Genomic DNA, 15,804 nt, shown 5'->3' with positions numbered 1-15,804 from the left:
GGAACTGTGAGTAGTCAAGACGGTTGGGGTGCTGAACCAAGAGTGAGGAGCCCCTGGAGAAGGCAGGTGGCACATGCCACAGAACCCCACCCAACTGTTCTTGCTCTGTCTGAGTCCAACTTGCACTGGACTCGATGTGGGCACAGGATTTATCCTGAGGGGCGACTGCCAGGAAGCCACAGGCCAGATCTCCAGAAACACCTAAGAGACTCCACCAGCCCTGTGTGGGGAAATGTGTACACGGCTGGAGTGCTAGATCCTCCCAACATCAGAGTCGACGATCTATCCGGTGGAGCCAGCTCCATCCCCCAGTTTGTGGGGACAAGGTGTCAGCAGATGTCAAGGAGGTTCACACAGCTTGAGATGGAGATGAGGACAAGAATCTAAAAGGGAAACTTACACAGTCCAAAATGTTCAGGAAAACATATGAATCTCCTGTCCACTGAACCTTCCCTCAGGGTGGCTGAAATAGAGCAATGTTGATTTATTGTCCACAGCTTCTATGGAGGTGGTGTAACGGACCAAAAAGATGGCCAGGAAAAGGGAAACAAAGAGAGAACTAGGTGCCAGATGAGTAAAGGGTGCAGAAATCATCCCCTAAAGGAAACTCCACGGGGAGTACAGCTGGTTCATCCTCTGCTCTCCACTGGTCTTCCACCAAATGGCTCTTCGCACTGTACCATCATTAGAAGACTTAACTTCTGAAAAGCAAGGAATTCTGAGAAAGGAAAGAATTAGCCTCTGTTGACAGCTTACTGCACTAAACAATTGCCAACTCTGTAAAGTGGGGGTTATTATTCTTGTTTTACAGATGAGGAAACAGCCCCAGAGAGGTTCAGGAACTTATCTTAGGCCACTCAGCTTGTTAGTAGCAGTCAGGATTCACCCTCACATCTGGCTGATTCAATTATTCTATATTGTTTTTTACCTGTAAGTATAAATTTGACTTGCCAGGGGTTTGGAACATTCTTGACTATCTTTTCCACTCTCTGCTTAAAATTGCTTATATAAACCAGCTCATAACTTAGTGGATATTTACCAATTTTTTTTAAGTATTTTGTTTTCAAAAATAAATTTTATGGGCCGGCCCAGTGATGTAGTGGTTCAGTTCGCACAATCCACTTTGGCGGCCCGGGGTTCGCGGGTTCGGATTCTGAGCACAGACCTATGCACCGCTTGTCAAGCCATGCTACAGTGGCGTCCCATATATAAAGTAGAGGAAGACTGGCACGGATGTTAGCTCAGCGACAGTCTTCCTCAAGCAAAAAGAGGAGGATTGGCAACAGATGTTAGCCCAGGGCCAATCTTCCACACCAAAAAAAAAATTTTAAGTGCTTCAAGGGGTATTCCCCACTTTTAAAAGATAGAAAAACTATAGCGAGATATATTTAGGGGTGTGTGTGTGTGTGTATATATATATATATATATATATATATATATATATATATATATATCTCCTAATGTCCTTCGGTAACAAGAATCCTGAGAAATTTGTCCTAAACTCCTCATTCTCCTCCCTGTAGTATTCTAGGAAAAGTGTGGGCTTTCGAGTCAGACTTTGTTAAGATATTGGTTCTTCTACTTAATAACTGTGTGAGCCATGAGACAAGTGACTGACCCACTCATGTGTAAATCTAGTACTTCATAAGGTTTGTCATGAGAATTAAATTAGATGACACAAGTAAGATGCCTGGCACACAGATGACAAGCCATTAATCCCTCCCTGGCCTTCCCCCTTCCTTCTACGCAACTTTATCCTCCCGGGACGACGTTACCACTTCCATGAATCAGCAACCTCAAAACAAAGATGATACACCTCTTGATTGGCTTGTCCATGAATTTAAAGGCTTGGCTCAACCCTCTGTTCCACTCTGTGCCTAAATGTATCTAGAAAGTGTTCCCTTAAGTTCTACTTGAATGACCTAATCTTGGTTGGTTGGCAGAAAAGTGGATGTCAGCCTTGGAAGTGGGGAAGGGTATTCTTCTTTGCAGAGAATAGTTGTGCATCCCGGGGGATCACACTAAAGTACAAGGATCAGGTAATAAACATGCTTTGGCTTAAAATGGGAAATAAATCACATGATTTTTCACCAACCAGTAAAATCTACCAGAGAAAGTTTTAATTTAGGTAATGGGTCAAATCCTGCTTGATTAAGCAATATGAATAAGTTGGGTCAAAGCAAATGAAGTTGTCCGTAGAGGTGCATTAGCCTTGGGGAGAGGGAGGGTGAGGATGCTGGTCTTGTTCTGGTGAACGAGAGGGTCGGGGGTGCACTATACGAGGATGGAGCCCCTGTCAGGGGTGGGGCTGTGGCTGGGCACAGAAAACTTGTGCAAAAAGAAGGCTTTGAGACCCATTCGAACCCAGATAACTTCCCCCTAAAACTGGCCAAAAATTAAGAATCTAGCAGCTTGCCGGCCATAGCCCAAAAGGGGTCACTATGTCACATCCATCACTAGCTACACCACTTTCTCAAACCTTGAGAACTCCCAAACTGAGTCAAGATTGGGAGATTAGGAAGAGAAGTGATTAAAAGTACTCTTGCTCCCTTTTCCTCGGCAGTACCTAAATAAACAGGCCTTTTTCCTCTTCTCAGCCTAAATCAGCTGGGCCATGTAGGTAGTCTGAGGGTGGGGACGCTTCTGAGGCTGTCTGCAAATTAAGCTAACCCCAAGGCTGCTCTCCATCATCTCCTGCACTAGCTCACAGTCAGCTCTGGTGCGCATGTCTTAGGCTGCGAAACCTATCCCTCAAAGCACCTTCTACATAATTTCAAACTAATACGTAGGAAAAGTCAACATCATAGAGCCAGAAAACACCACTTTGGGAACCAGGAGACCTGAGTTCAAATCCTAGCCCCAGAACCTCCTGGCTTCTAACCTCAGTCAAGTCATTTAACCTTCAGGTGACTAACTCTCCCCGTTTGCCCAGGACTAAAGGGGTTCCCAGGATGCAAGACTTTCAGTGCTAAAACCAGAAAGCTCCTAGGAAAACCAGAATGAGTTAGCCACCCTTCTTAACTTCTCTGTGCTTCCATTTGCTCATCTGTCAACATATAATGAAAAGACCTAACACACATGGGGAGTGTGAAGACAAAAGGCTGTGTTTGTGCCAGAAACCCTCTGTAAATCCTTACTACTCCACCCTAGAGACACTTCCTTGCTTAAAAAATCAAGAATAATGAGAGAAGGGAAAACTAAGCAGGAAAGCAATAGAGATGGTGGAAGAAAGGAGGACCAATAAAGAAAGGGAAAGCAGAGGAGGCAACCACAGCCAGCAGCCCATTATCATCAGGCCCTTTCAAATCCTGCAGGACTCCAGCATGGACGTTGCGATGATTTGTGAGGCGTGGGGCAGAGTAACAGAAAGAAAATGGCTCCTTCTCCGGACACTCCACTCAGAAATCACGAGAAGCGATGCTCAGGGCACCGCCTGTTCTGAGGCTTTCTTTTCATCCTTCTCCCCAAATACTGACACGCTTCCCTCCCACCGGCACCTGCTCCTGACAGCATGCAGGAGGGTAAGGACTGCATCCTGTCGATTTTGCCAAACCTCCCAGAGCAGGTACCACTGCAATGACATCTAAGCCCAGGTGTCCTTACAGGTGACATCCACCCTGCATGTTCTTGCTCTCTGCCCATGCCTGACAGGCATAAGCTTTCGCTGTAACTGCTTAGTTGCCAGGCATTGTCAAGTGGGAGTTTCAGCTGCTTCCTTTTGAGAGACTTAATTGTTGTTGCTACCTAAGTGTCAAGTACATCTCTCCGTGCTGAAGGGCTATTGCAAAAACTGCACTTGTTCAAACATGAAATGGGCTCCAGCTAAATGAGGTGCCCCAACAGGGTCTCAGAAATCAGGAAGGCAGTTTTTATAATCACCCCAAAGAGTGGAGAGGTCCCCTAATGTGGACTCGGACAAGAATTTCAGGAACAATGCTAGCAGGGATCTGGGAAAGATCGTTGGACCATCAGTCAAGAGACCCAAGTTCTAGTCCTGTGCCTGTCCCTGCATGGCTGTGTGACCTTGGATAAGTCCCTAAAATTCCCTATGAAAGTTCCTCATCTATAAAACGAAGATAAGGGGACAAATCCCCATCCTGTCTATCGTGCAGTCTTCTTGTGGGGAGGAGGGTATTAAATCAGTTTATAGACACTAAGATAGTTTTGCTAACATAATGTAGCCAAAAATTGGAAGCAATCCAATAAGAGTAGAATAAATAAATAAATTGTGGTACATTCATACAATGGAATACTAGAGAGAAATTTTAACATAACAAACTACTGCAACATACAACTATACGGATGAATTTTACTGACAAAATAATAGATCAAAGAAGCCAGATACAAAGGACTACAGACTGTATGATTTCATTTATATGAAGTTCAAGATCAGGAAATCTAATCTTTGGTGCTAGAAATCAGAATACTGGTTACTTAGGGTAGGGGCAAGGATTGACCGGGAAGGGGCACAAGAGAACCATCCAGGGTGTTGGAAATGTTCTATAGCTTAATCTGGGTAGTGCCTACATAGGCACCCACCTATGTAAAAATATCTATGGTTATATACTTAATATCTGGGCACTTCATTGTATGAATGTAATGCTTCAATTTAAAAGAAAAGAATAAAAAACTAGACAGATACCTGAATCACTACGCTGGGTAGAATTCACAGTTAGAAATTGGTTCTATGCTGATGAGTCCTTCTCTGTGACCTCAATAATTCTTGAAAATTAAAGTGCAAAATATACAGCAATTCAAAATGGGAGGCAGTACTATCTACTATTTAAAAGCAAAATGCATACGTGTGTTCACACACAAACACAAAAGATGCTGCCAGCCCTTGGCTACTATAGAGATGAAAATCTCTAAATGATCTACCGCCAGGCTCGATCACGCTGATTTGTTTCTGATCCGAGCGGAAGGAAAGCAGAGACTCTGCAGTAAGATGGAAAGTGCTGCTCGGTTTGACAGAGAGAAATATGATTAGAATGTACCGAGGCAGAAATAATGACTCGCCTCCCCCGGGGACCAGCCTGCCCTCCCGCCTGTACCCACAACAAGCCTTGCATTGCTAACGACAGGGGTTTGGGAGGCCGGTGGCATCTCAAATCCATCCTGACTCATCACGCAATCAGATAATACACAACCTGAAAAGCCCAGACACTTCCAGAAGAATGGCTCACAGAGGCACGGAGCACAAACATCCACAGGCTCCAGGAACTAAAAGGAATTCTCTCATTAGAGCAGGTTTCCCAGCAGAGCCTGGGAGAGAAATTTGGGGGGTGTGGTTTATCTAGAAGGTGCTCTTGGAGGGAACCCATAGGGAGTTAGGAGAGAGAGAGGTCAGGTGAAGGAAGGGTATCTGTGGTCTCAGCTTAAGACAAGCTCTAGCCTGATCCTATGGAAAGCTCTGGAACATGAATTGTGTCACAGTTGGTCAGTCATTCACTGCAGACTATTCCCTGGTGGGGCGCCTTTTCTCTACCAGGCGAGGTGGCCACATCAGCAGAGGGCAGTTCTCCAGAAGAGGAGACAGCTGTGAGCCATAAGCAGCAAAACTCATAGCAGCTGTGGGAGGGAAGTACCTGTCCAGTCAAGGGGATCCAGGCTGGGCACCAACAGACCTTAAATACCACTTGTGACAATCCCAAGTTCGTATCTCTAGCCAGATCTCTCCCCTGAACTCCAGACTCACATATCCAATTGCCTGCCCAACATTTCCAGGTAATGTCTAACTGGCATCTCAGACCGCATTTGTCCCACACTGAGCTCCTGATATTCACTCCAAAGCCAGCTCCCTCTGCAGTCTTTCCTTGTCCATAGTTGGTCAATTCCACTCTTCCAGCTGCTCGGTCTTGATTTCTCTCTTTCCCTCACGCTCCAGTCTATCAGCAAATCGTTTTGGATCTATCTTCAAAATATAATCCAGAACTGGCTACTTCTCATTAGTCCCACCATCACCATCCTGGTTCAAGCCACTACTGTATCTTGCCTGGAAGATCGCGGCAGCTTCCTAACTGGTCTCCTTGACTTAACCTTTGTTCCTCTAAAGTCTGTCTCCCACACAGCTGCCAGAGTGGTCCAGTCAAAGAAATGGAAGGGTATCACTCCTCTGCTCCAATGGCCCCCATCTCATGCAGAGAAAAGCCAAAGCCCTTACTGTGACCCACGAGGGCTGTGTGATCTGGTGCCTTATGCCTCAGTCTGTTCCCTTGCTGTTCTCCACTCCAGCCACACTGCCCTCCTGGCTGTTCCTCAAACACTTCAGGCACAGTCCCCCCTCAAGATCTTAGCACTTGCCATTTCCCCTTCCTAGAGTGCTGTCACCAACAGCCTCATGACTACTGCCGTACTTCCTTCAGGTCTCACTTAAAACTCACCTTCTCAGTGTCAACTTCCCTCATCATCTCAAACCCTCTCCCCACTCCATATTTCATATCCCCCTTTCCTGATTTAACTTTTTTATCCTTAGTATTTATCACTTTTTAAAATATTATCTATTTTACTTATATTCTTGCATATGGTCTGTTTCTCCTAATAGAATGTAGGCTCCATGGGAGTGGGAATATTTGGGGGTGGGATTCCTGCGATTACTAGAACCCCAGTGCTTACAACAGTGACTGGCACAGAAAAGGCACTAAATAAATGTTGGTCGAGTGAGTGCACAAATGAATAAATGAATGAAATGTATAGATGTATTTACACATACCGACACAAAATATTTGGAGAAACTCTACCAGTGGAATTATGAATAATTTTTTATCTTCTTAGTTCAACTGTCTCTTTTAGGATTTTTCTAAATTTTCCACAACCAAATTTTGTTACACATAAAATTTTAATGTTTGTTTATAAGATTTTCAAAAAGTTCCCTTCCCAGAAAGACTTACCTTCTAATACTTCCACTGGTTAACCAGGAAATCCTACTCCCAAAACAGCCCCTGTGACCTGCCTCATATCAGATTAGCTTGCTTTACCCTCAGGTCTAGGAAATCCAGAGTGGTAACCACGAGGTTGACAGGCAGGAGATGGCACTGGGGCAGAGAAAGTAATTCCTCCCCCAGGTCCCCGCAGGAATCCCATCATCTAAGACTGTTGTTCTCACATTGGCCTCATCTAGGAACATGTTAGAAAAGCAAATTCTTGGTCCCCGCCCCAGACCTACTAAATCAAACTCTGGGTAAAGAACCCAGGAACCACGGTTTAACAAACCCTCTGGTTGAATCTGATGCATACTAAGCTTTGAGATCAACACATCTAAGCCATTCAAAACAGAATTGCAGGCAGGAGCAGGGCAGTGGGAAATAACTATGGGTCAATAAGGGTGGGGGAGGATGAGGAGAGAGGGAGCAAGTGTCTTCCTTGGGTCAGGCAGGGAAAATATAGCAACTGCCGAAGTGTGATAGATTCATCAAAAGGATGTGAAAACACCTCAAGAATCAGCCTCCTGGCACAGAGCCTGGAGCGTATTAAATATTTCTTGACTGAATTAAAAGTGAATGTATGAATGAATTAGCCATGCAAATTATGTAACACATCAAGGTTTAATTTGTGCTATAATGGTAAAAATTGCAAAATTTTCTTTAAGATTGGAAATGAGAACCCAGAAAATCTCTAAGCACCATCTTGCCAAGTGGTCCACCACGGGGACGTCCAAACCCTCGGGGCCTCCTCAAACTCTTTAGTCCTGAGATGCCTGTAGACTAGGTTGCCAGATGAAATATAGGGTACTCAGTTAAATTTGAATTTCAGACAAACAACGAGTCATGTTTTAGTAAACGTATATCTCAAATATTGTATAGGACATACTTATACTAAAAAATGTATTTGTTGTTCATCTGAAATTCAAATTTAACTGAACATCCTGTATTTTTATTCAGTAGATCTGGCAACTCTATTGTAGACTCAACTCTCCTTGGAGCAGGCCAAGAGAAGCCTCACCAGCCCCCATTCCTTGTGGGAACAGTGAGAGCTTACAGGCTCCTGCTGCTCCTTTCTTCACCCCCAGAAACACGTAAGATATCTCTGAGGCTCGAGGCTTTGCTCACTTAGATAACGGGGTCATGTTCTCCCATGCCTATGAGCTTTATTCTCTTTGCTTTGACTCTTCTTCCATCCCTACCTCCAGCCTCCCATCCTCCTTTTAACTCCATCTTGCCCTTTGAGACTCATTACTTCTTCATGGAAATCTTCCCTGGAAAACATACACACACACGTGACTGAGTTAAATTTTTCCCTCCACATGTGCAAACATCTATCCTAGCAACTACCACCCTCAGATGGGAGGCACATGTAGACGTACCTGTCTCCTCCACCAGGCACCAAATCCTTGGAGCAGGACTGTGTTTGTTCTGCATTCTATTCCCAGCACTCTGTCCAGTAGGTGGCTTTCAAAAAGTGTTTGATAAATAAGTGAACAAGTGAATGAACAGTAACTTCCAGGAAAAAAGTCTCCAGCTCTTTAGAAAGCACTCGAGAACTATTGGGGAAGGGAGGATTCCTTACACATGTCTGGCCTTAGAAATCTCTCTCCCTCAGGACTAATTAGTGGCCTCTCAGCCAGGGAGAACCCAACTTACTAGCAGGGCACACCTGTCCCTGAATGGCAGCTCAGGGTCTAGCAAAGCACTTGGCAGACAGATACAATTGGGCAATCCTCTCTGGCCGGTCAGACTGTGGACCTGAGACCTGACAACCAACCTTGGCCATACCCATTGGCTAGCAACTTTGTCAGGGCCCTCTCAGACTGGTCCTGTGGCTTTTCTCCCCCCATTTCACAGGTTCTACAATTCACTCTACTAAATTTGGTCTGACTTAGTGCCCATTAACCTAAGAGCCAAGTTCTGCTCTTCACTCAGCCTCCTCTCAACTCCCAGCCTGGGAGGTCATCTCTTTGTTGGATGGTAACTTGAATTTCCCTCCTAAGTGCTGTACAAGTCCTGAACACCTGTGCTTTATGCTGTTGCATGAAACGTTCCCCAATGAGAGCCCAGGAGAACAATGAAAAACAAAGCCCATCTGTAAATGGAGAATTACACAGTCAACAGCAATAGCAATGCTAGGTCATGGGCTGGGTCGTTAATCAGTGAACAAATACAACTGGTGCAGAAAAAAGCACGCTTCTGAAATGTTTGTGACTGAGATTTAAAACTCCTGGAGTTGAGACATTCAGAGGTAAGTGTCCCAGGACAGCTTTCAGCCTGGCTCCAAGGTCTCAGCTCAGAGCCAGGGCAGGCAGCTTTCATCACTCTCTGGGTAACACCCAGGAAAGAAGTGTGTCTCGAGAGACACTAGAGCAATCTGTGTGGCTTCAAGATGAGGCTAGAGAACAGAGAAAATTTGCTTCCTCTTCTAAACTTTGAATATTAGTTCTAGTCTATAGAGAAGCAGAAGGGCCTACTTATCAGTAAACAAAATCAGGCTTACCTTCTTTTGTATCTACACCATGTTGAGAATGTGGCGTCCGTGAGATGGTCTTGCTGCTGAGGGTGGCTCCCGTTGGAATTGAGGGAACTATTCTGTACTCTTTTTAGATGATATAAGTTGGCCATGAGATTAAGCAACATGACAGCCACTTCCTAGTCATCATTTCTCTATCACCAGAACCACCTGTGATGCTCCACCATCTTCTTCCTTGGCATCGTCTGCCTTTATCTTTTCACTGGCTGACATATGCAAATAATGTAAGTCCAAAATTCACTTGCTCTAAGATGCAGGACAGGAGGAGGTGAATCCAAGCAATACCATTAGTGGCAAGATGTCTAGCAAAGCCTTCCAGGGCTAGAGTGTGCCAAAGATAGACGAGCTCAGGCAGGGGGACCAAAAGGGACCTCAGACCTCTGGCTGCACGTCCACAGCTTCTGCTTCTCACAATCATCTCATGGATTCCCATGGATGGACAGAGCCCACAATCAGTAAAAGGACCTGACAGAGGAACCAAGAGAAGGATTCTTCTCTTTCTTACCCAAGTCTAGTTCAGAACGTGCAATGGGGGAGCCTGGGTGGGAACAGTGCAGGCCTTGGCTCCCCACATCAGTCAGTAATGCTCCTAAGGATCACCAGTAAAGCTCCTAAGGATCCTTTGGTTGTATGGGTCCTTCCTTTTCTCTTCTCCATAGGACTTTAAGACCCTTTTGTTCCAGATTTTGGGGAGAGAGAGTCAGTCTTCTCACAAAACTGGGTTGTACCCTTTGGATGTCAGTTTCCAGAAAAGGAAAATGATCACTGTTCCCTCATCCCCCAACACCCTCTACATCCCTGCGTCTCTGATGTGGGGATAGTCTGTGGCTCCCTACAGAAGGTGGGAGGGGAGGTAATAGTCACCAAGCACTAATGATGTGCCGAGCATTGTGCTGGTACCTTTTCTCCTTTACCTCACTAAATACCACAACAACACAGAAGTAGGACTTATTGTCCCATTTTACAGATGAGAAAAGTGAGCTGCAGAGGTCCAGCTCCCCTGAGTTCACAGTAGTAAAGCCAGATGGTAGTCTGAGGCTGCCAGTGCTGCATTGTGAAGAGATCTCTTCCTGGATGGCTCATGACTTGTTTTGCGATTTTCTAAAACACTTAAACTTCCTGTTGGAGCTATTAATATTATAAGTTCTCCTAAATTGGAATAATCTCATCTGTTCATCCTCTCCCTGTTTCTTGTTCCCTTGTCCTGTGGTGCTGCTGAACTACAAAGCTCTCTGAGTTCCTTGAAGGGAAGTTTTGATAAACACGAGTTATTAACCTTCAAAGCACCCAGAGTTTTGAATGAAGAAGTTATACAAATTATCATAAAGTCCTGCTGGGGTTTGATAATGAACAGAAGCTTTATTGAATCTTCAAACACTTCTTTTTCTTCTCAAGAGCAAAAGTGAACCCCTCCAGCTAGAATGGGCACTGATTCCAATGCTAGTCCCTGGCTCTTCTCTCTTCTGATGTAAGGGAAGGTCAAGTGCCTCTTTCCAGAGCCTTCTGCAGTGGCTTCATGGAGATTCTGAGCAGCAGGTGCCTAAGGCTTCAGAACAACACAGCTCCATCATTCTCTGACTCTGACTCCCCAGGTGCAACCGAAATGATGCTGTGACGGTGCCTGATGGAAGAGAAGATGCCACCGCTGAGAAGTCAAGACCCAGAAATTCAGTATTCAAGAGGTGTGTCATTCCTCACCGCTCCAGCTCTCCTCACACTGGCAGCATGATTATCATGGGTCAGAGGAGGACCTAGCTTTGTCCACCCAAGCCACCCAGGCAAACAGGAATCAAGCCGTGCCTCTCCTCTGAGATTGTGCTGTGAGGAGGAGAGGGGAACGAGAAGGGAGGAGGGAGAGCTAGTGGAGACACCCCACCTCCTCTGCTGGGTCTAGACAGCACAGCTATTTGGGATTATTCAAATTCTGAGCCAGGAGCAGGAATGGAGGGAAGGGTGCGAGGTTCAATGGCAAAGCCGTCACCTCGCTATCAATGACCTCCTACCACATTCCATACCTTAGCCTTCAGCTTTGCTCTGGGTTCACAATGCACCAACATGGACAGTGGTTATTGGACATCTGTGTGCACAGCCCACTGCTCAGGACTGCAGTGGCTACAGAAGAGCCTGCCTACCTCCCCCACCTTCAGGGTTCTGTCAAGCCAGCCAAGATAATAAACTTGAGGTGAGGGTATGGAGGAAGGCACCTAATCATCACACCAAACTTGATAGATCTGACCTACCTGTATGAGCTGTCAAAAATCTTATTTGCGTAAAACCTATCTGCCTTCCTAGGAAGAACGGCAAAGGGTAATTTTGGAGATTGGTACATGAACTCCAGACCTCCAGGATGGAGACTGTTGCAAAAAGAAAAAGAACAAAGATGTTTCCTGTCTTTGGGAGAAATATAAACAGGAGAAGGGACTTGTCTAGAGAGAGAGGGGATCTGAATTGAGAGGCCTGGGCTTTTTCCTGAAACACTGGTTTAAAGTTGGCAGAGATGACTACTTTTGAGGGCAGTATTTGTAAATGTTCCCTGACCCCATCCCAGGGCAACTTGGCCCAAGTTTCTTGAGACAGTGAAAGTTATAAGAAAGCCTAACTATCCAAGGCTTTCCATTTAGAAGCTCAACAGGTAAGGGGAGCAAATCCTTTGCCAATCATAGTCCAACAAGACCTTCTACAGTCCCCACCAAACGGGCTCCCCCGGCCCTGTCACAGAGATCTGCACCCACAGTAGCTACAGGAAAGCTTTACTGGTCTCCAATAAAAGTACTGGTGCTTAGGAGACAGAAAAGGCTGCTGGCGTAAGTCATTCTACCTGGGAAGGCCTCAGAGTCAAAGATCGTTGTTGCTAAGCCTTAGGTCGTGCAAACGTGATCGTGCCATGTGGCTCCAAATGCAAATAACTCATTTTCATTACGATTATGATTATTATTCATCCTTGATGGTGCGTGCTAAAAACTAAGAATTTAGGGTGGAATCACACCGACGTACCTTGAGCAAGGTGCTTATGCTCAGTTTCCTCATCGGTAAAATAGGGAAAGCGATAGCACCAACTTCATAGTAACTTTGCGAGGTTTTACTTTGTTAATTGCATGTAAACCACCCAGCACGGTGGCTGGCACGTGGCGAGCACTCACTGAAGGACAGGAAAGCAAGACAATACTAACAGTATGAAAGGAATCTGGAGGAAGTAGAGAGACGGTAGCTGAGAAAGTCTTCCCTTTCTCAGGTAAGGGCAGCTTTTTAAGGTAAGAAGAAAAGGATGACCAAAAGTCAGAAAACGTGGTCGCCTGGCTATGTGGAAGATGAGCCGGGCCAGAACAGAGAGGGTTAAGAAGCAGGAGAAACAAGGCTGCCTTGCAAAACGGACTTTGAACGTCAAGAATTGGACCAGCTACAGTGGGCCATGGGAGGCCCCTGTTGATGTCCAGGCTTCGGACCACCTATATTCTCCAATGGACAGTGACACACATCCTGGGATGGAAGGGCTCACCTCTGTGGCACCACCATTCCAGCCTCTCTTTGGCCCTCTTGACAGCGGGTAGAGCCTCAGAACACTGTGCACCCAAGCTGTGACTCACCCAGGGACGGGAGGACCCCCCAGGAGGCTGTGCAGGTTCTAACGCCAGAGCTCCTAGCAGGAGTCTCAGAGATCTGAAAACCCTTGAGTCATTGCTTGACCCAAAAATAATTGCCAAACTGCCTTTTCTAAAACACAAACCCATAGAGTGGGTGATGCATCTTCTCCAGTAACTACACAGCTCACCTTGAAACCCCACTCCTGAAGAAGCAGCCCATTTTTCTCCACTTCCAATAAAGAAAACTTCCACATATTAAGAGAAATGTCCTGCAGTTGAGGGTGCTTGGGAGGAGGCCGCCTTGATTAAAGCAGGTTGTTCTGCCAAGAAGTCTTGAATATGCTCTCTTGGTTTGGGGCTGTTAGTGCAGCGTGGAGGCAGCAGGCGACATGAAGTGCCTTTTATCTAATTGGAAAACTCCCACCGAGTTTAGAAGTACTCATTTAGACAGGCAGATCAATAAAAGAAACGGGGAGCGGATGGCCATGGTGATGTTATGGAGACGAGCCGGTCCTCTGTACATCTGCTTAATAAAGATTAACTCATCCTGATTGTGGTGCAAACCCGGAATACCCTCTTGGCTCTAGACTGAAGCAAGTTCCATTTGTTTTCCACGAGCAGACATTTCTCAGGAGTGATGGGCAACAGACCTCTTTCCTTGTCTTCTCTTTACCTGGATTCAAGAGCTCTGGTGGAAGGGAGAGGAGAGAAAGAAAGAGGGGCCCTAGGAATTTGACTAGGATTTTTCTAGCATCTTCCCAAAATGACATTCCTTGACCCAGACTAAAGTGGAATAGAACAAAAAGCAGAGACCCATAGAAAAACGATAGAAGAAAGAAAGGAGAGACAAGTGAGGAGAGATAGCAGGCTCCCTTGCCATTTCATACATTCTAGTGTGTAGAAGTCAAGTTGCACAATAATGAACACTTTGTGAGCTTCTGTTTTAAGAACTCCCCAGTCAAAACTTCTTTTCTCCCTATCTCTTAGTCATCATTGAGTTAAGGGCTCTAAAATTTCTTTCTTATTCCCACATCAGCACCCTCATAACATTATCCATCCCTGCCCTTGCTGTTGTCCCCACTCCCTCCCCTACTCCCAGCCTACACACAGGAGGCTTGAACTGCTAAGCCCATCTCTCACTTCAAACACAAGCTTTTGTTCCAGGCCACAGCATCAAACTTATTCCCTTCAAAGGGAAAAATGCTATGTAGCTGAAGGTCCAGAAATAGAAGTGGTGTGTGTGTGTGTGTGTGTGTGTGTGTGTGTACACATGTGCGTGTACGTGCGCTGGGCTGCAGGTATTTCATTTACAGTGGGGAAATTTTTAGAAAGCTGGGAACCCTGCCTTTGATTTATGTGTCCCTCCTTTGACTCCTGCAGAAGTTCCCCGCTGGGCAAGGACTGCGGGGGGGGGAACCCGCTGACACTCAGCTTTAATAAAGGTCTTTTCTCTTGCACAGTCCTACAGTGAAGGCACAGGCTCATACCTGGGCCATGGGTCGGTTGCCATGGAAATGACTGCAAAGTCATAAATAAGGCGGTATTATGTTCTCTCAGCAGGACCAGATGAGAGCCAGAAGCTAGAGAGAGAAAAAGGAAGAGGGAGACAGAGCTAGAGAGAGAGAGAGACAGAGAGATAGAATAGAAATACCTTCCATCAATAGCAAGCCAGAAAGGAAACACAAATAAAGCGATGGGGTGCTGTTTGGGAGAAAGTAGGTTTCAGACAGGGTGAGGCGAGAGTAGAGGAAGTGGCATTGTTTCATTTGAGGGAGAGCTTTTATTTTCAGTGGAAGAGAAGGAAACCCATTCCAAATGAGCCCCATGCACCTCCCTCTCTTCTACTGCTCCTTTCTCTCCTTCCTCGCTGGGTAATGGTGTAAAAAGCCTGCAGAGGAAGGGTTGGGGGGATATAGAGTGAAGCAGGAGGCAAAAGGGAGTAGGAGGTGAGTCAAGCCATTTCTCTTTTCCTCTCTGCCCCAAGATACAGAAAGGCCCTGCTCCGACTCTCAGCAGGAAACTCGTAGCCTCTTCATCCGTGGCTCTCTTAGAAGTTTCACACCAAACTTCCACTCTTCCAGAAAACCATAAGCCCTCCAGGACCTCAGCACCCTTATTAAGATTTTTCTCTTGAGTCAAGTGCCTCTGGAGGGAGAGTGGCCACACTGTCTTCGTAAGGTCACTTTTCATTCAAAGCTTCATTGGTTTCCTCACTGTGGACAAAAGTCTAAGAACCAAGACCTAGATTCAGACTTGATAAGCAAATGAAAAGCAGCTAAGCCATGAAACTTAATATAAGGCAAAGAATTCTAAAATTCTGCCTTTCCCACACTTGTTTTTTTCCCAAATGGATGTGCATATATAAATTTCAATGAGCACAATGCTTTTGGACAACACACAAAAAGTTTCCTATGATCTCTCAGTCCATTATCAAGATAACCACATTTTCAAAACTACTACAATCCCACGTGTTTTCTCAGCTTCATTCTTTCACGTTGGCCACTACAGGTAGCTCTGCCTTAGTCTGGAGTCTAGAAAAAACAAGCAGCTTCCTCTGTAACATGGTTTGACTAGCGCTAAAAGTCTTGCCAACCTAAAATTTTCTCCCCCATCAACTAACATCAGTGCCTAAAACCCCACATTCATGTTACCCCCTTCTGTCTTCAAAAGATCTGTCTATTCAAAAACAAAGATATTAAGACAACCTTCCCTAACTTTTCAGCATGAAGGTGTTTTCAGATTAGCTGAGGAAGCGGGACTTGGGATG

At 45.5% G+C, this 15,804-nt stretch overlaps 1 long non-coding RNA gene across 3 annotated transcripts in view; it reads right to left on the bottom strand.

Annotated features, from left to right (window-relative positions):
• The window catches only part of LOC147917006 (uncharacterized), a 185,921-nt gene that overhangs the window by 17,829 nt on the left and 152,288 nt on the right, over positions 1 to 15,804 (bottom strand). For 2 of the 3 annotated variants that reach the window (XR_015552358.1, XR_015552357.1), the window contains exon 3: positions 9,424 to 11,077. This is a non-coding gene — a long non-coding RNA (uncharacterized LOC147917006). Of the gene's footprint in view, positions 1 to 8,305; positions 8,385 to 9,423; positions 11,078 to 15,804 lie in introns of those variants that run through there. The other variant, XR_015552356.1, reaches the window with a different exon arrangement.

This window comes from Ceratotherium simum, chromosome 5, assembly GCF_057802395.1.
Source record: "Ceratotherium simum simum isolate JZ-2026a chromosome 5, ASM5780239v1, whole genome shotgun sequence".
In the NCBI taxonomy this organism is placed as follows: domain Eukaryota; kingdom Metazoa; phylum Chordata; class Mammalia; order Perissodactyla; family Rhinocerotidae; genus Ceratotherium; species Ceratotherium simum.
Note: the sequence above shows the minus strand (reverse complement) of the source record. Positions and strands in the feature narration are given on the sequence as shown.